The 24939-nt window shown below is 41.7% G+C and overlaps 1 long non-coding RNA gene across 1 annotated transcript; it reads left to right on the top strand.

Annotated features, from left to right (window-relative positions):
- The first annotated feature begins 43 nt into the window (after positions 1 to 43).
- LOC120398723 lies at positions 44 to 24734 on the top strand. The gene is made up of 3 exons (XR_005594662.1): positions 44 to 62; positions 22513 to 22615; positions 24706 to 24734. It is a non-coding gene; the product is annotated as an uncharacterized LOC120398723 (long non-coding RNA).
- The last annotated feature ends 205 nt before the right edge of the window (positions 24735 to 24939 follow it).

Genomic DNA, 24939 nt, shown 5'->3' with positions numbered 1-24939 from the left:
TCGGTACCAACCCTAGGATGTTTGCGGCCTTGATGCTCCTGATGGCCAGTAGGTGGAGTCAGGTGAGGTGGGTGAGGTGATGCTTTCTCCTGAGGGGGAAATTCCCATGGGTTTCAAAAGGCCACTGATACGGCCCCAGTCGCCAACTTTTCAGTATGCCCCCTGTTGATACTGATGCTGAAACCAGAATGGACAAGAAGTATATTGCAGATGGTGAGAACAATGAGGTTGGGACACAGAGGAACCCACTTCACAATCTGATGAAGAAGAATCCTCTTCTTGCAGGGATAGTAGGGCTGTATCTCTCAGTACCAGTGAGGTATGTTCAGACTCTAAAGAAAGGATAGCTCAGTAGTTCATCTGTGGCTTTTCCCTAGACAGTGCCATATTAATTGGTACACTAAGAGCCGATTCTGGTGGACATGCACAGTGTGAAGGTGAAGTCGCTAATGTTGGTACGTTGGGCACCAGGCAAGACTCTTGAATTACTAATGATGGCAGTTCTGCGAGATTTAATGAGTCTCTTGCAGCCTTAAATGCCTTGGAAGTAAATGGTATTGGGAAAGTATTCTATGATACCAGGTCATGAGGCAGTGCCAATAATGGTACATCAGGAGTCACGCTCTGGAGTCAACAAACTACCCAGCTCAGAGGTATGCTCCAGAGACTGCCTCCTCTTTGAGCGCACTCCCAAGACTTTACATGAGCTTGACCTCTTTGCCTCTTTTGATCCTGGTACCAAATCCAATTTACAATGCTCTTCTTTGGTCCTGGAAACACTGATCTGCCTCTCAATACTAGTAATGCCAGAGATGCACTACTAACTCCTGCTGAGGTACTCGTTACCCTGACTGAGCTAGATGGTTCAGATGGAGGATGTAGCACTCATTCCAGAAGAAGATATTTAAGTCTGACTGTCCCATCCTTCTTGGAGTGGTGTAGCGGGGTGGTCACCCGCTCCTGCCCTGAGGGGCTTAGAACAGTCCAGCAGAGGGCTGTTGTTGGGGCAAGCAGCTCCCAGGCTGATTGGGAAGTAGGCACCCCTGGGAGCCACGCCCCAAACTGACCACAGCTGGCCTCTATAAAAAGGCTTTGAGCCAGGAGCACAGTCAGTCTCTCTCTGCCTTCAGAGGGAGAGGGGCCTGGCTGCTGGGAAGCTCAGGGTGCCTAGAGTGAGGCAAGGCTGGGGAAAGGCCAGAGGGGCTGGGGAGCTCTAGGCTGGCAACTCCCCAGGCTGCAGGGCCTTGTTCAAGGCCCCATAGAGACACTGGGTTGCAGAGAGAGGCAGCAGGTCCAGACCCAACCTTGGCTATGATGAATGTCTGTCACTCTAGTCTGCCTCAGGGCATGAGGGCAAGTTGGTGACTGGCAGTAGCCTACAATTGAGGTGAAGTGGGGATAGGGGGTGAGGGTTCCTTGGGGACGGGAGACCCCGAGACTGAGGTGTTTACTGCCAGGGGGCAGCACCCCAGATAATCGGACACCGGAGTCCAGGGAGCAGGGGCGGCTCTAGGATTTCCATTGCCCCAAGCACGGCGGCACGCCGCGGGGGGGCGCTCTGGTGGTCGCCGGTCCCGCGGCTCCGGTGGACCTCCCGCAGGCATGCCTGCGGAGGGTCCGCTGGAGCCGCGGCGCCTGGTGGCCGCAGGCATGCCTGCGGATGCTCCCCCGGACCGGTGGGACCAGCGGACCCTCCGTAGGCATGCCTGCGGGAGGTCCACCGGAGCCGCCTGCCACCCTCCCGTGGCACGCCGCCCCAAGCGCACGCTTGGCGCGCTGGGGTCTGGAGCCGGCCCTGCCAGGGAGGGACACGGGCCAAGTGGCAGTGAGATACCGGCCTGCAGTGGGTGCTTCAAGGTTGGCAGAGCTAATTCCCAGAAGAGACCAGCAGGAGGCACCACATTGCTACAAGTGGGCTTAAATCCCTTACAGATGCTACAGCATAAGAATCTACCACAAGCACTTAAGGCAGCTGGGGTGAGGGTCACTGATAGGCACTGACTTCCCAGAAGAGTGGCAGAGTTTGAAACCCAGAGAGCACAGTGTATTGCCAGTATTGAGATTGGGCACTAACTAAACAAACGGGAAGTGGGGAGTGCCCAGTCCTCACTACTCTGCCAGGAAGCAATTCTGCTTTGTGACTTCTGCACTGGCAATTTTGTACTACTAAATGTGGCCTTCCTTCCAGGGTCTCAAAATAAGCTGGCTGATTGTCTTAGCAGGTTGTTTATCAATCACCACGAATGGTCCCTTCACCCAGACATAGTAAGGTCCATTTTCCAGCTCTGCCGAATTCCCCATGTGGATCTGTTTGCAACAAAAGGCAACAGAAAATGTCACCAGTTTTGCTCCTGGGCAAGCCACAGTCATGGCTCATTGATGCATGCTTTCCAGCGGTCATGGTGAGGATCTCCTGTACACTTTCCCCGTCATCCCTCTTCTGCCCAGAGTTCTGTGCAAGGTGTAGCAGGACAAGGCCCGTGTTATACTGACTGCCCCAGTATGGCCCCATCATCGTGGTTTTCAGAGCTCTTAGACCTATCAGTCAGTCCCTTACTCTTAGACCTATCAGACAGTCCCTGCTTCACACAGACTGGATTTCACAGAAGTGTGGCTACCTCCTCCACCCCAATCTTCAGGCCCTTCATCTGACTGCTTGGAGGCTTTATGGTTAACATCGGCGAAGGAGACCTGCTCTAGAGAAGTTCAGAATGTGCTGCTGCATAGTAGAAAAACATCAACCAGATAGAACTACTTACTTGGCTAAATGGAAGAGCTTTTCCATCTGGTCCAGACTGAAGGTAGCATTATTAGTAGCCATTATACTGGCCAGGAGAGTGGGGCACTGAGGGTGCTAGTATCAAATCTTCCATACATGGTTTTCTATGCAGACAAAGTCCATCTTCAAAAGTGGTTTCCACTTTTCATATTAACCAAGCAATCTTCTTACCAACCTTCTTCCTAAAGTCTCATGGTAACAAGGGTGAGGCGAGACTGCACACTCTGGACAATAGAAAACCTTTAGCATTTTATCTGGAATGGACTAAACCTTTCAGGTCTTTGACTCAATTGCTCATGAATGAAGGGTAGTCATGTTTCTACTCAAAGGATATAATCTTGGACATCCAGTTGTATTTGCCTATATTACCAGCTGGCTAACATGAAGCCACTGGAGAGAGTGCTGGGTTATTAGATTAGGTCCCAAGCAACTTCTGCAGCCTTTCTGGCTAACATTCCCGTATTAGACATTTGCAAAGTGGCAAGCTGGTCTTATGTCAAACGTTTGCCTCTCACTACACTATCAAGAATTGTTTCCAGTTCTGGGCACCACATTTCAAGAAAGATGTGGAGAAATTGGAGAGGGTCCAGAGAAGGGCCACAAGAATGATTAAAGGTCTTGAGAACATGACCTATGAAGGAAGGCTGAAAGAATTGGGTTTGTTTGATTTGGAAAAGACTGAGAGGGGACATGATAGCAGTTTTCAGGTATCTAAAAGAGTGTCATAAGGAGAAGGGAGAAAACTTGTTCACCTTAGCCTCTAAGGATAAAACAAGAAGCAATGGGCTTAAACTGCAGCAAGGGAGGTTTAGGTTGGACATTAGGAAAAATTTCCTGTCAGGGTGGTTAAACACTGGAATAAATTGCCGAGGGAGGTTGTGGAATCTCCATCTCTGGAGATATTTAAGAGTAGGTTAGATAAATGTCTATTGGGGATGGTCTAGACAGTATTTGGTCCTGCCATGACTCTTGAGGTCTCTTCCAGTCCTAGAATCAATGAATAAGAATCTAGAGATGCTACATTTTGATGAATGGTCCCTATTCAAGTAGACTCCCAACACACCTTCACTTGGGACTGCTTTGAGTCACCTGCACTGTGCAATCACTTGAAGAAGAAATTATTACTAATCTTTCCATAACTGTTGTTCTTCAAGATGTACTGCATATTTCTATTACACAACCTGCCCTCCTTCCTCTCTCTATTGTAGTCTTCCTGTAGGAAGGAACTGAGAGAGGTTGGAGCTGGCTCTGCTCTTTATGCCTGCATGCAGTCTGCAAGGCAGCAGAGAGCACTCGTGCTACTCTGACAGATACCACTAAGGGAAAAAACTCTTGACAACTGTGCACGAGCATGTACGCACATCTACAGTGGAATGGACATGTGCAACACATCTCGAATAATGCCAGTTATGGAAAGGTTAGTAACTGTGTCATCTAGGAAGGTAAGGCTCAAATTTAAAGAGCTTAGAGAGTCATTTAATAACTGAATTAAAGTGCAGAGATACAAGTGAGCTGTCCTGATGCTGAATTGTGATGTCATAACAGTACCTTAATATCTCAGACATACCACCACTACCTCACACGCGTCTCTTCCCCCCCTCCCCCCAACCAACCAATTATCCTCTTTGGCTACTGGGAACAAGAGAAATTTCAGTCATGGCTTTTCTTTCCCTGTGCAAGGGGGTGGGGGCGGTGGAGAGTGGATATTTTGTACTGTCAAGTGTGTCAGGCAGTAGGGGATGCACTCCACCAAACATCCAAGAAGAGCAAAAAGATTGCTGTACTGATCAAACCCCCTGTTCTCCAATGGCCTCTCTTTTTCTCAGCAGCTAGGGTGGGGAGAGGTGATGACTGAGTAACACTGGTGAAAGTGAGGGTTAGATAAGTGAGGTGATGTTTAATTCTGTTCTACCCATTCAGTTTAAACTTTACTACAGAGAACCTTTCTAGATTTAGTACAAATGGATGGTAGGGAAGCTCTTGTGCACCTGGATTCCAAGTGTACCGTTACATCACTCTTTTTGCAGTGAGGCTTATTTTTGTATTACAGATTAGGGTTAAACACATTACTATAGAAAATTTTCCTGGGTATAACTGTTTTTTTCCTGGGTTTCTTGTAGCATGCAGAGGTAATTCTTGATCTGCTAGTTCATAAGTGCCCGCTAGATGGCACTGAAGGATTTTGTTTCCTTTTGTAGGCACTACATTTAGCCAGTGATCTATAGCACCAGTGTTAGGGACATACCATTGTCTACTGTCTAATAGAAGAATTGGCAAGTTTTCTTTATTTTTAACAATTTATGAGGTCAATATGTATTGCTGTCCAAACATGGACTATACTGTCACCTTTATTTTTAATGAAAGGGCCACAGGGCAGGGAGAGGGCAGAGAACTCCTATTCCTTCCCACAAACATGAACTTGATGTGTTTCTCGGGTAGTGGGGGAGAAAGTCCCTGCAGCTGGCCTTTCAAATGTCTGGCCAGTGAAGATTATGTGAGTTAGCAGCTTCTTTTCTGAAAACAAGAATAGCAGATGTGGGAGAATTTTGCATTGTAGCATGAAATGTCCCCAAACTAGGGTGGCCATATTTCCCAAAGGGAAAATGTGACACCCTCAGCTGCTCACCAGAGCACCCCTCCCCGCCCCAGGGCTGATGCTGGTCGCTGGAAGCCTGCCTGGCCCCTACATGCTGGAATGCTGCCTCCCCCACCGCATGGGGCTGGCATCTTTGCTTGCCACCTCAGTACGTTACTCCACTTTTTTGACAAAAGTGGGCATGTGTCCCATTTGCTCTTGCCAACTGATTGAGTCAGCAAGAGCAAATGGGACACATGCCCACTTTTGAGAGAGAGAAAAAAAAAGTTGTTGGGACAGCCAGGACAGGGCTTAAAAAAGGGGCTGTCCTGGCAAAAACAGGACATATGGTCGCCTTACCTCAAACCTCTTCAAGTGAATGATGATCTGTAAAATTAAGGATACTTGAGATTGATGGGACTGGTTTAGGCATGAGATGAAAGTGAGAGGGAAGGGAGAAGTTCTTGTGGGCCAGGGGAAAGGTGGGGCGAGGAAGGTAGTGAAGCCAAGAAGGATGGAATGAGAGTGAAGATGATGGAGGAAAAAGTGGCAAGCTGAAAATGAAGCAAAGGAAATGGAAAGAAGGAAGAAAAACAGTAAGGAATCCTAGGTGAACTATTTGTAGTTTAATGCCAAAGTGTTTCAGTAAAATACATGACTGATAGTAGCTACATGCAACCCCACAGGTGTGCACCTACATAAATAACATAGTTACACTCTGATTTGAGCTTGTGTTAGGCGGTGGAGTTTTTCTTGCAGTATTTGTTTTCATCTCCTTCTCTGGATACTCTGCTAACCATCTCCCTGCATGGTTAACTTCTCCTCTTGATGCTGGAGGACACTTCTAAAGGGCAGTTTTTGTTGTTTTGTTTTGATTTTTTTTCAGGTAGAAGATTGCAAATTACTCTGTTTAGTAGGCTGGTCAAACAATATTGCCACTGCACGGCTGCTAGACCAGTCCTGAAGAAAGCCCAGTTGGCAACTTGTGGACATGATGTTTTGATTAAAATTAACAAAAACACTTGAAAAGGGGGCAGGCTTTTTTTGAGGAGAGAGTTGATGAGGAAAGTAATTTAGTAAATGGTCCTTTGGCTCAAGAAGCTTGAAAATTATTGATCTAACTTGAGGAGAGAAAAAGATTTTGTTTTCATTTGTAGTTAGAATTACATTTCTCTGTGCCTTTTTTATTTCTGCTAACTCCCCCTTTGAGAGAATGCTGATGAAAATGACCTTTGTCCCTGATTAGATGCTTTCAACCAAATGTTTCCAGTGTTGCCTGATTTTGCTTAACATCCCAGGGCCAGATTTAGGGGCAGGTGACCCAAGTGCCTGCCTGGGGTGCCAAGCTTGGGGGGCCCTGGGCTTGGGGTGCTGTTCTTGTTGTTAGTGACTGTCAGGGTTTCCTCCCCACTCTGAACTCTCGGGTACAGATGTGGGGACCCGCATGAAAGACCCCCTAAGCTTATTTCTACCGGCTTAGGTTAAAACTTCCCCAAGACACAAATTCTTCCTTGTTCTTGGACGATATCACTGCCACCACCAAGTGAGTTAGACAAAGATTCAAGAAAAGGACCACTTGGAGTTCCTATTTCCCCAAAATATCCCCCCAAGCCTCTTCACCCCCTTTCCTGGGGAGGCTTGAGAATAATATCCCAACCAAATAGGTATACAAGGTGAGCACAGACCAGACCCTTGGGTTTTTAGGACACTAAAAACCAATCAGGTTCTTAAAAGCACAACTTTGTTATAAAGAAAAAAAAATAAAAGTAGTACCTCTGTAAAATCAGGATGGAAGGTAATTTTACAGGGTAATAAGATTTAAAACACAGAGGATTCCCCTCTAGGCAAAACTTCAAAGTTACAAAAAACAGGAATAAACCTCTGTCTTAGCATAGGGAAAATTCACAAGCTAAAACAAAAGATAAGCTAATGCATTTCCTTGCTATTACTTACAATTTTTGTAATCTTGGATCCTTATTTCAGGTAGGGTTTTAGGAGATGGTTTTTCCTGCGCTGGTCCCTCTCTGTCCCAGAGAGAACAACAAAGAGATGGGGGGAGGGGGGAGAGAAAAACCCTTCCCCCACAGATTTGAAGGTATCTTCTTTCCTTTTTGGTCCTTTTGGTCAGATGCCAACCAGGTTATTTGAGGTTATGCCAACCAGGCTATTCTTAACCCCTTACAGGTAAAAGAGGGATTTTATTCTACCCTTAGCTGTATGTTTATGACAGTGACAAAAGGGAAGTGTATCATCTTCTATGACAGAGATAAATGATGCATGCAAATTGTGCATCAAAGTTGAGAAATGGGCTACAAATGGAATAAAAAATAAGGTATTCAAAAGTTTAACAAATGGAGAGGGATGGTGCCAAAGATGCTCCTCACCTGGGACACCATTTGGTCTAGGGCCAGCCCTGATTGTTCCTTTACACATCTCCAAAATCAAACTACTAATTAGATGTTAGAAGGCTGTGACAGTCTTAGGCCCAGTAACATTTTAAGTGGGCCAAAAATTGGTCAACTTTGTCAATCTTATCACAGCAAAATTAAGGTAACCAAACCCCCTGCTATGTATGCTTACATACATAAAAAAATTGCAGATGTACTATAGTGTTGGTGTGTGTGTCTGATGAAAATGTTGGTTTGTAGTAAAACTTATCTCTTAGTACATGGGGAAAAATGCTTCTGCCTCTATTAGCAGTCACTGAGCAATGTCTGGAATAGCACTGTTGCCAATGTGCAATGCCGCCAGCATCCATTAATTGTGTCCCTAATTTCTACTGCAGTATGTAGAACACATTTTCCTATGCTTATCTAAATTCTGTTCTAGTACTGTGCATACTGTACTGCCAGTGCCAAATGCTGCTAATTTATCATTAAGTAATACAGTATTTATCAGTAATGTTTGCAATTAGAGCACTCAGTAGCAGAGTCAAAGTGGTTCAGCGAAAGGGTTTAATGGTTCATGAGAAAAAAACAGCAGTCAGGACCTAATAGTTTCTAGAGGGGAGATTTCTCTTCTGGAATTCAAATTACTGTTAAGCACTTATGGGGTGGGGTGGGATGGGGAGAGTGGAACAAAGAGCAAATTATATTCATGTTCATATACAGCTTTTCTCTCAGGAATGGCTTCTCTGAAACTGAGCAGCAGACTGGGCTCGGATGCTGTGGCATGCCATGCTTAGTGCTTCTCTAGCAGCCACATCAGCTGCTGAAAAAATGTAGGTTTTCATTTTTAAAAAAAAGTTTCAAGTCATTGCGTTGCTGCTATTCAGAATAAGAATTGATGCAATCCTGTCCTATGGCAGGTATAGAGAAACCATAGGTGTGAACTGCCCCTATTGACCTAAATGTGTTGACTCCAATACGGACTATTTAAATGTCAAAACTATTTAAATGGTGATTACTTTGGTAAAAACATTCTGCAGTTGTGTATGGGGCTTGATGTCGATGTTGGGTTCTCAAAGTGAGGGTCATGATTAGCCTGTCTGTCTTTATGGCTCAATGGAATGAAATCCTGGGACTTTTTTCTGTTGTAACATGGGGTTATGGTTTGAAAAAGGTATTTCCCTCAAACTTGATTCCTGCCTGATACTCACATGAAACAGTCAGTAAGAAGATTTTGTAGTTGTCACTCTGCCTGGAGTGGCTCACAACCATGAGTGCCTACCTCAGGGCAGACTATCAAAAACAGGGCAGACACCCCAAACTGGTGGTGTGTTCTGTAATTAGATTTCAACAACCCAATAACAAATGTGAACTGCTAAATCACTGTTGCTGTCTTACCATAGAGTCACTCTTGGGATCTCCAGTCTATATTTCCAACCAGGAATTAGTGATAAATGGTGATTTACACCCAAAATCATGAAATATTCAGGTTGCTCCATATCCCAAGAGACCAGTCACTTACCCAAGATCAACTTGTAATTTGGATCTCACACCAAAGACAATTCCTGTAGCCAGTCCTGTAATTAACTAAAGATCTATTATCTAGGAAAAGAGAAATGAGTTATTTACAGGTTAAAGCAAGCAACCATGTATACACAAATTTCAGTTTGTGATTCAAAAGATGACAGAAATGTAGTAATGTATCAGTATGGAATGCCTTTGTAAGGTTTAACCCAGGTCAACCCCGGGGAGCTCTGCTTTTTTGTTTCATAGCTCCAGCCTTTCTCAGAGTCCTAACAGCAAAGAAATGAAAAATCTTCCTTCTAGCTATTTCTATTTCCCTCTTCCAGCATTCAGACCAATCGGATGAGGCAATTAACAAAGCTTTTGTCCTACACTGGCCCACTTAATTTTGATAGTCCTTCTGGGGGCGTTAGGGGAGCCACTTTTCCCATCTGAGTTCACAAATTCAGAGCAGGCATTTTTACAATTATAAAACAAACACATTTTACCTTGTAGCATGTAATACAGAAATTACATGTAAGATTAATGCATGCTGCAACTTACAAGCATTTTATAGAGTTGTCACCATGTGTCTGTGGGTCTCAACCAATGTTCCCTCTATTTTTTTCCCATCCATTTGCAGAATAAATTTTATGTGCACTGAGTTTTGTGTGGATGTGTGCCATCAGTAGAAGCAAAAAACCTAGATATAATATATATATTTTTAAAAGTTACCATAGGGATAATTACTCCAGCCAGGATAGGTTGGGCATTTTAGAATTCTCTACTCAAAGAATTAAATTTAAGAAATAAAAATTCTGAAATGCATAGACCAGTAAAAACACTAAAATAATACACTTTGAAAGAATAAAATTACAGAGAATATATGTGCATTGCAGTACCAAGAAGTAACAACAACAATAATACAAGTATCGTTGGGAGGTGAGTATGAAAGAGACTGTGTGTGTGTGTGTGAGTGAGAGAGAGAGAGAGAGAGAGAGTCACCGTGTGACACGTACGTGTGTGTGTGAGATATAGAGACTGTGTGACACAGAGACTGTGTGTGTGCACGCTGCTGGGAACGTTTGAGAGCTGCCATGTGCTGTCTCTTGAAGACACTAACTGAAAGCTCTCCTGAGCCCTGTTGTTTACCCTCCCCTGCTCTGCAGAGATAGGAGGGTACAGGGGCGGGAGTGTGCGCACGATAGAGAGATACTGTGTGAGCTGGCTGCTGGGGAAATCTCAGTGCACTGTCTTTAGAAAGGCACTTACTGTTCACTGCAGCAGCTCTGAGCCAGGATGTGTCCTCTCCCCTGCTCTGCGGCAATGGGGTACAGGGATGGGGGAAGGGGGACACCCTGAAATCAGCATCCACCACCTTCCCACCTCCCCGCTCTACATAGCCATCAGGAGGATCCTGGGAGCTGCTGCAGAAGGGAGAAACATTGGGGGAGTGGCACCTGAACACATAGTGCCAGCTGTGCGCACTCTGCTAATCGGCTGGGCATCATTTGAATCTCTCTTGGGCGGCCGCTCAAGTGCACAGCTTACAGGGAACAGAGGTCACAACTGAGAATACCAAATTCAGGACAAACTGCTGAGAAATATGGCAGACACACCCCAAAACTGTGGGTTATTTTTCCATAAGATATACCAAACCAGCAACAAAAGTAAACTTCTGTTTCACCACACTGGCTAACAAGAAGTCAAAAAAGCAGCCTTGTTAGGCATTCCAGTCATGGATTCAACACCCAGACACTAGATTTAAAGATGAGGGGTTATTTAAAACCAGTTTAATCAAACAAAAGGGTTTTTCTGATCCCAAAGGACCAGACACATACCCAGGTCAATATATAACTCAGATTTTGCCCAATAATCACACTCTTTCTAATCTTTTAGTATCTAAAATCTAAAGGTTTATTTATAAAAAGAAAGAAAGGTTAACGTTAAAATTGGTTAAAGGAATCAAATACATACAATAATTGCAACATTTTTGGATCAGGCTTGTGGCAGTGACGGAATGAACTGCTGGCTTGTTAAGTCTCTGGGTGCTTCCAAGTCATTGGAAGGTCCTCATTAGAATGGTTAGAATGCTCCTATTAGTATAAGTTCATACTCAGGGCCGCCCAGAGGGGAGAGTCAAGTGGGGCAATTTGACACGGGCCCCGCAGGGGCTACCACTAGAGTTTTTTGGGGCTCCTGGAGTGGGGTCCTTCACTTGCTCCGGGGGCCCCGGAAAACTCTCACGGGGCCTGGCCCCCCAGAGCTGCTTCCGCTCCGGGTCTTCGGTGGCAATTCAGCGGTGGGGGCCCCCTGCCGCGGGTCTTCGGGGCACTTTGGCAGCGGGTCCCGGAATGGAAGGACCCCCCACCACCGAATTACCACCGAAGCGGGGGGCCCCCACTGCTGAAGACCCCAGGCCCCCTGAATCCTTTGGGTGGCCCTGTTCATACTCCAGAGGTTTGAACAGGAAATAGGCAAAATGGAAGTGTTTCCAGCGCCTTTTATAGCTTCTCTCAAGTGAAGAGAAACCCATTGTTCTCACTGTGGAAAATTACAGGTAGCAGGATGGTGTTTGGAGTCACACGGGTAAGTCACATGTTCATGCATGCTTTCACTTAGTCATAGCAGGAAAGTCCATTAAGTGTAGATTGGCATCTTCCATTGTGAATTAAGTGTTCTTTAATGGACCACTCTATTTGAACAGTTCCTTCACAATGTGCTGACTAAACACCTTGTGGGTACTACCCAGAAGCATACATTTGAAATACAGGTATAGAGCCAAAACTTATAACTTCAGATACAAAAATGATAGCATAATCTTATTCAGCAAATCACAACCTTTCCATAGACACCTTACTTGACATATTTTGTACAAGATTTGTTGCAATTATATAACCATGGTAGCAACAATGATCTACATGGTCATATTTTAATCAGATAACGTCACAAGAGTCTAAACACTAAACACATTCTTACAAATCTAACACCTATCTTGACCACTATTAACATATAAGTGAGCAGGTCTGGTTTCCAGCTATGAATTTGTCACTGCTCAGCTGATGCCTGCAGACTTGGCAAGAGCTGACACCTGGTTTACCAGCATCACGGTAATATTTCCTTGCACACACACATGCATGCACACGAAACCCCCAACAGTTCTCATGATACATTTAACATCTGACCAGTATTATGCATCCTGAAATTTGTATTCATAAATTATAGCACAGTAAGCAAAAAAGCAATGAGTCTTCACAACTCCACCCTCTTATGAAAATCATTATTATTTTGTCAGCATTCACACATGTTTAGACAATATTAAGGGCACAATAGCAAACTGTCCCGATGTGAAGGAAGAATAGCAAGAAGCCAATATAGCTTCATGAGGAGTGCTTTAATGATCTGAAATTCAGAAAGGAATCCTACAAAAAGTGGAAATATGGACAATTGCTAAAGAGGAGTACAAAAGTGTAGCGCAAGCATTCAGGGACAAAATCAGAAAGTTACAAAAAGAGTTACACCTAGCAAGGGACATAAAAGGCAATAAAAAGAGGTTCTATAAATATATTACCATCAAAAGAAAGATGAAGGAAACTGTAGGTCCTTTAGAAAGTAGAGCTAATAATGGACAACATCAAGAAGGCTGAGATGTTTAATATCTATTTTGCTTCAGTCTTCACTAAAAAGGTAAATTGTGACCAGTTACTTAACACAAGTAATATTTACAGCCAAGGGGAAGGAACACAAGCCAAAAATCAGGAAAGAACAGGTTAGAGAATATTAACTAATTTAGATATATTCATCTGGGCCTGATGAAATTCAGTTTAGGAACTAGCTGAAGCAATCTCGAAATCATCAGCGATTATCTTTGAGAACTCATGGGGATGGGTACGGCCTAGAGGACTGGAGAAAGGCAAACATAGTACCTATCTGTAAAAAGGGGAGCAAACAAAACCTGGGCAATTATATAGACCTGGAAAGACACTGGAACATATTATTAAACAATGAATTTGTAATCACCTTGAGGATAGTTGGGTGATCACTAATAGCCAACATGGATTTGTCATGCCAACCCAACCTAATTTCCTTTTTTGAGAGGGTTCCTGGCCTCGTGCATGGAGGGAAGTAGTAGACATGAGATATCTTGATTTTAGTAAAGCTTTTGGCACAAATGACATTCTCATAAGTAAATTAGGCAAATATGGTCTAGATGAAATTACTGTAAGGTGGGAGAACAATTGGTTGAAAAAACCTACTCAAAGAATATTTACCAATGGCTCACTGTAACAGTGGAAGATGATGTCTAGTGGGGTTTTGCAGGGGTCTGTCCTGGGTCTGGGACTATTCAATATTTTCATTAATAACTTGGATAATAGAGTGGAGAGTAGGCTTATAAAATTTGTGGATGACACCAAGGTGGGAGGGATTGCAAGCACTTTGGATGACAGGATTAGCATTCAAAATGACCTCTACAAATTGGAGAATTGGTCTGAAATCAACAAGATGAAACTCGATAAGGACAAGTGCAAAGTACTGTACTGGGTGGGGGGAATCAAATGCACAGTTACAAAATGGGGAATAACTGGGTAGGTGTTAGTATAGCTGAAAGGGTTTTGGGGTTTATAGTGGATCATGAATATGAGCCAACAATATGATGCAGTTGTGAAAAAGTCTAGCTTAATTCTTGTGTGTATTAACAGGAGTGTAGTATGTAAGATATAGGAAGTAATGGTTCCCGTCTACCCAGCACTGTTGAGGCTTCAGCTGGAGTAGTTCATCCAGTTCTGGGCACCGCACTTTAAGAAATTAGTGAACAAACTAGAGAGAGTCCAGACGAGAGCAACAAAAATGATAAGTTTAGAAACCCTGAACTGTGAGGAGAGGTTCAAAAAATTAGGCATGTTTAGTTTTGAGAAAAGAAGACTGAGTGGGGAACCGATGATAATCTTCAGATATATCAAGGGCTGTTATAAAGAGAATGGTGATCAATTGTTCTCCATGTCCCTTGAAGGTAAGACAAGAAGTAACAGGCTTAATCTGTAGCCAGGGAGATTTAGGTTAGATATTAGGAAAAACTTTCTACAGATAATGTTAGTTAAACTCTGGAATAGACTTCAAAGGTGGTTGTGGAATCCCCATCATTAAGGGTTTTTAAGAACAGGTTGGACAGGAATGGCCTAGTTATACTTGGTCCTGCCTCAGTGCAGGTTGCTGGACTAATGACCTCTCCTGGCCCTTTACAGCCTTACATTTCTGTGATTCTATGATTCTGCCTGTTAGGTGCCTCTTGAAATGTTTAAGACAGACTAATTCCATGACAGAAGGAGATAATCACAGTAGGGAGCAGAAAGAGGGACAGCAGCAATAACATTACAAGACTACTCAGCGAAGGCTAATGCACAGCATAAGGGAAGACAATTCCCCTCCTCTTCCTCTTCCTTTGTTACTCATTCCTACCTCATCTTGCTTCTGTCCTTCCTCTTTTTCCTTTGTACCTCCTTGTCCCTCGCTTCTCTGGCCACAACTCCCAATCCTTTCTGAGACCTACCTCTCCCTTTTTGTATCTCCAGTAGCTCTTCTATTATTGGGTCCACTCTGTTCTCTCTAATTCAAACTATTCTCCCTCAACCTGGAACATTGCATGGGTTGGGGTGAATATGGTGGTATGGGACTGGAAAGCTAGCAGATGACAACAGCAAGTGTGGTGGAGGACTACCATTTGAAAGGGCTATTAGGCAAGGATTGATTCTCTGAAATATGAAGGACAAATATTTTAATTTTGAGACTAGCAAATAACGCCTTCCATCCCTGCCAAAAAATCCTCAACATCAACAACTTTCTGACTTTGCAAAGGCCAGTGCCATTAATTTAATCATAATCTGAATTCATTCTTCAATTGGGCAGCACATGTACAGATACTGTAATGCATTATCTGTAAAGTACTTTGAAATACAGCACAAGAAAAAAATCATATAAATGCAAATAGACATCCATAATTCACTATATATTTTCTTTGTATTTCATAACCTGTGAGAGAAAAAAAACCTCTGCATTTTGCTCAAGTTCTTTGTCTGTTTTCCTCTGTCTCTTCCTAGCATTGCATAGTCATGAAACAGTTCAGAGAAAATAGCAGTATTGAAAAGAATGATGAAAAGGACCAAGTCTTACTCTTACACATAAATTGTAGTGCGATGGAATGTTGTCTCCAAAATCTCAATATCTTTCTCTTAGTATTACTTACACAGCGTCCCTGCTAGGGGGTGGTATTGCCTTACCACATTCTAAACCTGTGTTTTGCAATGAAGAGGAGCAGGCCAGTTGAATTAATTCAAGGAGGTTATGGTAAGGACAGGTTCAGTATGGGCAGGAAAAGCTTTGTGATCTTGAATCTGTTTCAGCTGCTCACTGAGGATGCTGTGGATAAGCTAATGAGCAGCTTCTTGAAATCTACTTTCCCTCCCTGGTCCTGTAGTGGTTGCTATTAAACTTGGCCACAGGAGCAGTTTATGCATAAAGGGTGCAGGATTAAGAGATTGCTCAACAGACTAAACTTTGTGTGGCTGCATTTGTGACACTCAGGTCATCTGCAAGAGAATGTGTGTCCAGGCCCTAGGGTCAGCTGCAGAGTGCCTGATAGATGAAATAATGTATAGAAAGGTAGAAGATGAGGAGTGGTATATGAAAGTACTAAGATTTTCAAGTGACTAGTGTTTTGGGGCTCCTTGATTTTTGGATGCTCAACTTGAAATGCCTTCCAGGGTCCTGATATTCAGAGAGTACTGAGCACCTGCGGGGTGGAAATCAGTCCCCTTTAAGGTGTCTCAAGTTAGGCACCCAAATACTGAGGCACTAAAATCACTAGTCACTTTTGAAAATCTTGGTGACTGACTTAAACTAACTAATAAAGCTGGGCACATTTTTTTTTCCTATTTGAATGTTGTTTCACAAAAAATGGCCTGCATTTTTCTAAACACCATTTTTCATGTGTGTAGAAAATGTCCAATGTTTTGATGAGAAAAAAATGTTAATTCCCCTGCCCCTGCAATTTTTTCCTTTCTCCCCTCTCCCTTTTTTCCAGTGACAAAATGAAGAAAGGAAAACAATGGGGAGTATAGAGGAAAGAAAAGAGCAAGGGTTGGCCAGGTAGTGGGAGGCAGTAGTGTTTGAAGAGGGGGAAAAGACAAAAAGGATTTTTTCCCCTGAAAAACAAAAACAAAACAAAAAAAATACCCAGAATTTTTATGGAAACTTTCTTTTAACCCCCCCCACCTCATTTTAAAAAGCTCTAATGAAAAACTAGTAGCTTCTAATCCCTATACCCTTTTGAAGTCGGTGAGTGTTACTTCATTTTACAGATAGGAAACTGAGGTAGAAAAGTTAATTGGCTTATCCAAAGTCACAGAGGCTATTATTGTCAGATGCTGAGATGGGAGCTTTGGAACTTTAAATAACTACACAAAAACAGCATAAAACATGAGAGTGGAGTTTATTTTACCTTGGGGATAGAATGTATCTGGTAAGAGTTTGTACATAAATCTTTCATAAGTGGTATAATTGGAAGTTTGGGGTAGATTTCGGGTAAAAATGGTGTCCCAAGCAGAGATCTGTCATTTACTCAGTGACTTTTTGACAACAAAGTGTAGTCCAAAAGAGCCAAATAAAAGAAACAAATGCACAAAACAGTGAACATTAAAAAAATAAAAAAGACAAATTATGTTTTGCTGTAGTTTGCCTCTGACATGCTTTGTAATGAAAGAAAATGGTGCTGGGCTGGCATCTGGTTTCATTTTTGGAGGGACCATTGAACTGAATGGACGGTGGACGGTGAAGGGCCAAACTGTGTGCTGAGCTCTGACATCTCCCTCTGCTGTTATTAGGAGTTTCCAGGGCTCAACACATTTCATAAATTGACTCCATGTCTCTAAAAGCTTCTTTCCTCAGCTCATCCTGGAAAGGAAATATATTTAAGAACAAGTTGTGAGACAGCAACTACTTAACAGTAGCAATTTTCTCTTCACTAAGAAGCATAATGTGCTTCTGCCCTGGAGGAGAATTAGGCAGCAATTATTGTAGAATCAAATCCTATTTCCTATGCTGGAATAAGCACAGTATATGGTATGTTTTGGGACTTGGAGCAGAATACAAAGCCAATCAAAACTCATTCCTTTCATAATGCCATCTAATTGAGACTAAATGTGCGCAGCATTGAGCTGGTTGGCAATTCCACACATTGATGATTTTCGGCATGCTTTGTAAAGGATTCCCTCCTGTCTGCTCTGAATTAATTTCTCGCTGAATTCTGTGTCTTTTCTCCCTTTGACTTGAGTTGGGCTGAAAATGGAATCTTGTTCTGACACACATTATATATGCCAGGATAATAATTCAAATATAGTGCCTTCCACTTAATTCAATTGCTGGTCCAATCAATTATTCTATTCATTCAGGAGCCAGATAGTTTCTATTGGTCCCTATAAAGCTTCCAGAAACACTTTTAATAAAGGTCAACTAAATATATATTTAAATAAGGAGAAGAAAAGAAGAAGAAAGCACCACTGACTCAAAGATCAGACCTTCACCCTGTTCTGTAATCTGTCTCTGATTTAGAGTTTGATCCTAGAGTATCTGGGATCAAATATAGTGAGGTGCTGAGCACCTGTAAATCCCACAGATTTCACTGGAAATCAAAGGAACTCAACAATTTTTATTTGTATGGGTCTCAGTCTGGGGCTCATTGTACTAGGCATTGTACAATTAAGAGATAGTCCCTGCCCTAAAGATCTTACAATCTAGGATTTGGTCTATTGACCTTACTGACAGTTGAGGGTTCTTGGCATCTAACTGGATGGACTCATAGGTGCTAATATTCTTGAGTAGGTACCTCTTAGTTTTCTTTGTACAGAAAAGTACATACAGATAGAGTTTAATAAACATAAAACATTGCCTTGCTTGCATCCCCCCACAAATCCTCAGGATATAAACACAAGTGTAGAGGAAATGTTGCCTAATTCATATTCAGTATGAGAAGTAAAACCTCTTTAAATCTCCACATCTACCTTTTCTGTGTATTTTTAGCATATGTAATAATAAATGCTATTCTGGTGTTACGAAAATGTAATCAATATGATTAAAGTGTAGTTGATCATTTTAAATTAAATAAGTGGATTGAATTTACGTTATTTTTAATGCTTAATGTAGAAGTAAAAAAAGCAAGCGGAGTGAACATTTAAGGCAGCTAAAATCATACTTAAAAGCATTGGGACGTCAGACAAAACTCTCCTAAATTAGACTCATACATGTATTTTGTTCCAAAGGAACTAACCAATAAAACCCTTGAAGCAGCATTACCACCAGGCAATTGACTGCATCTACAGCAGCATCTATGGCAGCACTTTAGCGTGGCTGTGTCGTCACAGCTCCAGGGCTGGGAGAGAGCTTCTCCCAGCGCTGTTGCACTATCTACACTGCCACTTTACAGCGCTGAAACTTGCATCGCCCAGGGGTGTGTTTTTTCACACCCCTGAGTGAAGAAAGTTTCAGTGGTATAAGAGGCAGTGTAGACAAGAGTTAAATGTTCAGAGGAAAAGAGGATAAGTTGAGCTGACAAGGTCAATTATCACCTTCCTGTGCCCCCTTTGGTAACTGCTATTGTCATTTAAAACAGTTTTAATCAGAACTTGTTAAAGAAAACATTGCAGGGAGTGGGTGGGGGGTGGGTTGGGGATAAACTTTTTTTATAGAATTCCTACTTATTTCTTTTTAAAATATGCCATTATTGCACATTTCCATTTGAGTGATACATTGAAACTGTATTAATTCCATCTGTCAATGCACTTCACTTCCAAGGTGCATTTGAATAGTGCAACATTTCTGGATGAGATTTTAACTTGTTTTACGCCTGAATTTTGGTAGCGTGGCAGTGAAATGACCTTGCTTGATGAGCTGATTAGTCAAATATTTGCATTGTACAGTATTGTATGTAGACAGATCCTCATTGGTTTTGTGATTAGTATTGCAGATGAAACCGTTATGCAATGGAAACAAATATAAATGTATATTGGTCAAATCCTGTAGTGCAGACCTCAGACAGAAACTTAATTTAATCCTAATTAAGAAGTCAAGCCTACAAGACCCTGAGCACTTTCTGAAAGGTGTTGAGTACCCTCCACTTGCATTTTACCTCATCTGTCTGGAGTTGCTGTGCGCCTAGCAGCTTAAGTGATTTACCTTTGGGGAGGTTAAAATCAAGTTTATTTGGGTTGTCCCCATTTTGCAGGAGGTGGATTTTGGAGTCCTAGGATTCTCTGTACCTAGTTTCTAGGGCTTCATTGTCCATCTCAGTGCATTGGGATTTGCACTATGGGCAATGATGGGAAATGTGCATTTCTTTACTTTTGTATCAAGATGAGAATGACCGTGGTTTCCCCTATGATGGCTCATGTTTTTATCTCTTCCTGATGTTCTGGGACATAACTAAAATACAAGCAAAGAACTATGAAGCATACTATACATTAGAGGGAATATTTAAATTATGCATTGAAATTTTGAAATATTGTTAAAGAACAGAATGGAATGATTGTCCAATTAATACATATCAATCATGTCAGTATTTAGTATTTTAATATGTTATTTTTTTATAGTTGGAAAAATACATAGCACAGCATGGTTTGAGAGTCTCTTCAAGGAGAATTTATTTGCTTATTCAAGATATTGAGTCACTATGAGTTTGATCCTCTGTGCTTCTGCGTGCTCTCAACATTCAGGATAGTCAATGGAATTTGAGGGCAGTCAGCAACTTGCAGAATCATTGCCTCTGACGTGTAACTTTAGACCTCTCATTGATGTTAATCTCTAGTTGCCTTCCAGTAGATGCTAATAGGGGTTTTAGTTATCTGCTAAAGCCTATGATGTTCAATACAAGAACAAAACCACACTTAGACAGTGGGGGTCCGTAGCAGTGAGTGTCTCTGACCACACCGTATGGCTTTATTCCAGATGTCTAAGAGCTCCACAGGGTTATTACTGATCTGGTGGTTAATCACGAGTGATCGTGTGACCATCACCACTCCATAACTGGGCAGTGTCCCCTCCTGACCTCAAGTCTGATCTTCTGAATTTGATGTGCAGGGACTTTGTCTCCGAGGTGGGCAATGTGACCGAAAAAGGCCAGCTGGTGGTGTTCAATGATGAATCAATCCTCTTGAGGCCAGTTCTCAATGATACATCTCTATTACTGATACAGTCAAACCATGTTATATGCAATAGTTGCCACTGGCAATGCATATGAAATGCCTTCAGCCCCCTGATGTCTTGTTTAAGCAAGATCCATGTTACAGATCCATATAAGAGGGTTGTATGCAGGTTTGATAAATCTGTATATAGCCACAGACAACTTGCCTAAGGAACCTTTTGTCACTGAAACACATGAGAGATTTCCCAGATGAGCATTCTCTGTTTTGGAGAAATAAAGAAGAGCGGTGACAAATATATACAACCCACCCCATTTCTCCCCCAAAATGTGAATAAATATCACCCACCACTGTCCCAAATTTAGGATCTGGTCTTATATGGAAAAATACTGGAAAACAAAAGTGTGTGATAAATTATTACAGATAACTGGATGTAATGGTTCTGTTTCATTGCCTTTGTTGGGAGTGTTAAAGTTATTAATCCACAGGCCTGGAACTGGTGTGTTCATTTGTATGAGAGCATATTGAAGTTTGACACTTATGTGTATGTGTATATTTTTGATCCTCTTAGCTTTTTCTATTTTGTCATAGACTAGAATCAAACTCAAAGGTAGCCACTTTATTTAGCTCCTAGAGTCACTGAAAAACAATTAATTTAGTACCTAACATTTGAGCTGCTAATGGAGGATGGAGCTATATTGTGCAGGTCTGTGTCATTCAGTTTGATACCATCTGTAAATAACCTTAGAATCCCATCTGCTGTAAAGTGGTCTACTTTGAAGCATACATATTTATAATAGGGATGATAGACTGTCATGGAGATCAAAGTTTAACAATTATACTTTGAATTCACCAAACTAGATCTAGTTTCCAAATTGTATTTTCCTGTCATTTATACCCATGTTTTTTGCTTTTAACAAGAATGATATAACCAAAGAAAATATTTCCCTAGCTAAAGGGGAAGTCTTTGCTTTAATCAAGGGTAGAGAAAGTCCAACTCTGGTAGAAGCAGGTGCCCAATAGACAGTATGTAAAGTGAGTGCACCATTTATCCTTAAAATGTTTGTCTCCATTTCTGCTCCCCTTTTTCAGTGTTGATCCCCCCCCTTCTACTCCATTTGTCACCCTACATTTTTTCTTTTTGTTTCTTCCTCAAAAGCCTCAAAGTAGGACATACATCTTGTTGTGCTGATCTATTTCAAAGGCACTATGTTGCAATGGGGTTGAAATTAGACACAATAATGTTGACCATTCCTAATAACCCTTGAAGTGGTAGCAGAATGCCATGTTTCATGTAAATAACTAATCTGTGCTATAAGTGCTTCATAGATTTTTTTAGTTAGATGTTTTTACAGGTACAACTTCATTTGAACTTTCCCTCACCATCAAATATCACTTTACAAACTTAAGATCAGAATAGGTGAATACTATGTGTGTGTGTGTGTGTGTGTGTATACACACTCAACATCATCCTCACTCTTAAACTTATATACTTGTGTGCATGCACACACAAAAAGTGGAGGTTGAGAGAAAATGAATGTAACTAGGGAAGTAAAATATTGATTTCTATCCAGTTGGTGAGGGCTTTAACCCAGGATATTCAATAACTGTGGATCACACCATATTGTAATCTGATTTTGTTATCTAGGTAACCTCTACTAGAGATCAAAGAAGCTCAGTTCCTTAGTACTGATCTATTTCAGTCAGTGTATGATGCTGTATAAAGATGCCCCGCTTAATTACATTGTGAAGATTTAGTATCTTAAAGATTATTGATAAGGCTTACCTCTTTTTAACTGCTGTTGTTTTATGAGCAGATATATTCACTCTGCTATCCAGTGACACCTAGTTATTTTTCCTTGAAACTATAACTAATGCTATTTTAATTATTCCATCTAATCTGCATTACTTTGCCCTTGATTTCTTTGAGTTTCATCTGCCATTGTGTTGTTATTGTTTTGTTAGACACAACCCAGCTTTGTTAGATCCTTCTGCAATTCTTCATAATTTCCCCTAGTCTTCACTAAGCTCCATAATTTAGCATATTTGTCAAATGTTGCCACCTCACATTTCCTCTTCCAGGTTACTAGGCAATATACTGAACAACACCATCCTAGCACTGATCCTAGGAAGATCCCAATGAAGATCTCAGGAGAAAAACCTGAGGATAAAATACTGTTACAAGGTATAGAAATACTCCTTTAGCATATGTGTTACAAACCTGTTCATTAGAAGATGACATCATTTGGGAATTATCTTCCTTATGCCTCATTTGTAGTTTAGTTGGCAACTCTCCTTTGTGTATGTATTTTACCACAAATGGTTAGAGTAACATGGGTATCTTTATTTACTAATCTGCCTCAGACCTGCTGTGAAATACATTGTTGATACAATTCCTCATTATGGAGCCTTCATTGGAAAGCTGACATTTCGTTTATCAGTCAGTCATGAAAATGGACTCAGAGGATGAAAGATTTTATCAGTTTAATTGAAGAATCAGCTCAAAACTTAGTTAATATTGGGTAGCTAATTTAGCCAACAGGTTTATGATAGTAAAATGTGCTTTGAAGTCATACAAGGCACAATGTGTAGTTTACAAAGATGTACAGAAAGATCCTTCAAGCAGTCAGTGTTTCAGGCTTCAAGACACTACTCATATTGCTCTTTGTGCTTTCATCTTGTTACCTTGAGAAAACTCTCTTAGATTTTAAAACTCAGCAAATTAAAGCCAGCAGACTTTGAGAGCTGAATATCTTGGAGGCAATAAAAGTTAGGGAGAACATATTAAATGCTACAAACCATTAAAATTATAGATGTCAAGAATCTTAAAAGTTTGCAGTGCAGTGACTGAGAAAATTGGATATGCCATGTCAACCACCCTTTCAGGTTACAAAGTCTTGACCTTTCACCAGCTAACCTGAGAGAATCTGTATCTGTGTAATAAGGTTCCATTTGGCAGATGTACAGTTTATTCTGTTTACCTGTAATGTTGCAAATATATAGCCTAAAATTCCTTCATTTCTGCAGAATCCTCCAGTGATGTAGGTAGTTACTGTTCCTGGTCAGTGGACTTCCAATATCTAATGCATATATTCCTTTGCCTCAATTAATCACACTTTGCAATGTACAATCAGTAACAAAATATACAGAAGCCTCATGTAGACTTAACGTCTCATTCTAATAGTGTGACACCCATAAACTTAAAAAACCCACTGTTTGTTAATGGGGGGGGAAGCCACAGGTGAAATAAAATAAACATATTTAATTTACACTTAACACTCCATTACATGTGGAATGATTTAGGTCATGCATTTGTGACTTGTCACCCTTGAAAGGTAAATATACTTTATTAAAAATAATGTATTAAATATACTTCAGTGGGTTAAGAAAGGAACACCAACATTACCATAGGTCAGATGATATTACTGTTTATGTCTTTATTTGTATATGGAGTAATGGTTATTTGGAACCTTAGCAGATTCTCAGTTCTGGTGTAAGCAGAGCCAAATGGCACTGGTTTCATGTTTTGCCTCTGACACTAAAAATAGTGCTGCTGGTTGGGTTATATTAAATTTGGGTGTCAAAAATCCTATATATCATCATTCATCATTAGATTTAGCCCCTATATAATCCTCTATCTAGCCCCTGGGAGGCTAATATGAGGGGAGAAAGGAGTCTAGGAAAGCTGGCTGTATTTTAAAGAAGCCTTATTGAGGTCGCAGGAACAAACCATCCCAATGTAAAGAAAGAATAGCAAATATGGCAGGCAACCAGCTTGGCTTAACAGAGAAATCTTTAGTGAGCTTAAACACAAAAAGGAAGCTTACAAGAAATGGAAACTTGGACAGATGACTAGGGAGGAGTATAAAAATATTGCTCAATCATGCAGGGGTATAACCAGGAAGGTCAATGCACAATTGGAGTTGCAGCTAGAAAGGGATGTGAAGGGTAACAAGAAGGGTTTCTACAGGTATGTTAGCAACAAGAAGAAGCTCAGGGAAAGTGTGGGACCCTTACTGAATGGGGGAAGCAACCTCATGACAGATGATGTGGAAAAAGCTGAAGTACTCAGTGCTTTTTTAGCCTCTGTCTTCACAGACAAGGTCAGCTCCCAGATTGCTGCACTGGGCTGCACAGCATGGGGAGGAGGTGAGCAGGCCTCAGTGGTGAAAGACCAGGTTAAGGACTATTTAGAAAAGCTGGACATGCAAAAGTTCATGGGGGCGGACACAATGCATCTGAGGATGCTGAGGGAGTTGGCTGATGTGATTGCAGAACCATTGGCCATTATCTTTGAAAACTCGTGATGATCGGGAGGTCCCAGACGATTGGAAAAAGGCAAATATAGTGCCCATCTTTAAAAAAATGAAGAAGGAGAATCTGGGGACCTACAGATCAGTCAGCCCGACCTCAGTCCCTGGAAAAATCATGGAGCAGGTCCTCAAGGAATCCATGTTGAAGCACTTGGCAGAAAGGAAGGTGACCAGGAACAGTCAATATGGATTCATC

Source organism: Mauremys reevesii, linkage group 2, assembly GCF_016161935.1.
Source record: "Mauremys reevesii isolate NIE-2019 linkage group 2, ASM1616193v1, whole genome shotgun sequence".
Classification (NCBI taxonomy): Eukaryota; Metazoa; Chordata; order Testudines; family Geoemydidae; genus Mauremys; species Mauremys reevesii.
Note: the sequence above shows the minus strand (reverse complement) of the source record. Positions and strands in the feature narration are given on the sequence as shown.